The sequence below is a fragment of the Mandrillus leucophaeus genome, unplaced genomic scaffold, assembly GCF_000951045.1.
Source record: "Mandrillus leucophaeus isolate KB7577 unplaced genomic scaffold, Mleu.le_1.0 Scaffold53, whole genome shotgun sequence".
NCBI classification, from domain to species: Eukaryota; Metazoa; Chordata; class Mammalia; order Primates; family Cercopithecidae; genus Mandrillus; species Mandrillus leucophaeus.
In genome coordinates this window covers 2379334-2381037 of record NW_012105697.1, presented here as the reverse complement: position 1 = coordinate 2381037, position 1704 = coordinate 2379334, and positions in this window count along the sequence as shown.

Sequence of the window (1704 nt, the reverse complement as noted above, 5' to 3'; positions counted from 1 at the left end):
TGCCCTAGGGGTGAGAAGGAGACTGGCATCTGAACAGATCCTTCCCTCCCTCTTTCCTTCAGGATGGGTAGGTATCTTGGCACCCACATGTACCAGGTCCCTGCGGACAATCCAAATGGGCCTGTGGGCCCCTGTCACAATTATTCCAGCCAGGGAGAGTAGAAAAGACATTTGCTGGGGGGCTTATGAAAATAAACTAAAAACAAAGCTTCCTTGCTCTTTTATTTATTTGTTTATTTTTGAGACGGAGTGCCACTGCAACCTCTGCTTCCCGGGTTCACGTGATTCTCCTGCCTCAGCCTCCCAAGTAGCTGGGACTACAGGCATGCGCCGCCACACCCAGCTAATTTTTGTAGTTTTAGTAGAGACGGGGTTTCACCATGTTAGCCAGACTGGTCTCGAACTCCCGACCTCGAGCAATCCGCCCACCTTGGCCTCCCAAAGTTCTGGTATTATAGGCATGAGCTACTGTGCCCAGCCTCCTTGCTTTTTTTAAACTTATTTTTCCCCTTCGGAGTTTCCTTTCAATTTTCTTTTTTACTTTTTGTTTTTATTTATTTTTAAAATTTATGTATTTATTTATTTTTGAGACAAGGTCCCGCCCTGTCGCCCAGTCTGGAGTGCAGTGACACAATCACAGCTCACTACAGCCTCGACCTCCTGGGCTCAAGCGATCCTCCCACCTCGGCCTCCTGACTAGCTGGTACTGCAGGCCTGTGCCACCACAAGCGGCTAATTTTTATTTTTCTGTTTGTTTGTAGAGATCGGGTCTTCTTATGTTTCCCAGGCTGGTCTGGAACTCCTGGTCTCAAGTCATCTTCCTGTCGAGACCTCCCAAAGTACTGGGATTACAGGCATGAGCCACCGCACCTGGCCCTTAATTTTTTTTTTTTTTTTTTTTGAGACAGAGTCTCGCTCAGCTGCCCAGGCTGGAGTGCAGTGGTGAGATCTCAGCTCACTGCAACCTCCACCTCCCAGGTTCAAACGATTTTCCCGTCTCACCCTCACAAATAGCTGGGATTACAGGCACCCGCCATCATGGCTGGCTAACTTTTATATTTTAGTAGAGACGGGGTTTCAGCATGTTGGTCAGGCTGGTCTTGAACTCCTGACCTCAGGTGATTCGCCAGCTTTGGTCTCCCAAAGTGCTGGGATGACAGGTGTGAGCCACCGTGCTCGGCCCTTAATTTTTTTCTTATTTTGAAGTAATTTCAGACTTACAGGAAAGTTGCCAAAAAAATTCCCAGATACTCTGATTTTCCAAATGCTTACATTTCACATTTCATTTCTCTGATCTGTCTCCCACTTCCCCTCTCCCTCTGCCCCTGTTCCTACTCCCCCTCCTCTCTCTCCCTCCCTCCCTTCCTGGACATTGCGGGAGAAGCCGGAAGCTGGGGAGCCGCTTTGTCTCCTGTCGCCAGGAGGGTGTGTTAAAGCCCAGGCTGCTGCTGAGCCCCGGGCATTGGGAGACACAGGGAGCTGGTCCTGGGAACTTGGCAGCTCCCATGTTTGCGCTTCCTGCTCCCTGCCACACTTCTGTTGCTTAAGCCATTTGAGTTAGATTTATTTTGAAAACCACATTATTGAGGCATAATCGGTGTGCCAAGAACTCACATAGTTAATGTTACCATTTGATGACTGTGGACACAAACGCCCCTGACACCATCACCACATCCCACAATTCCCTCGTTTTTTTTTTTTTTT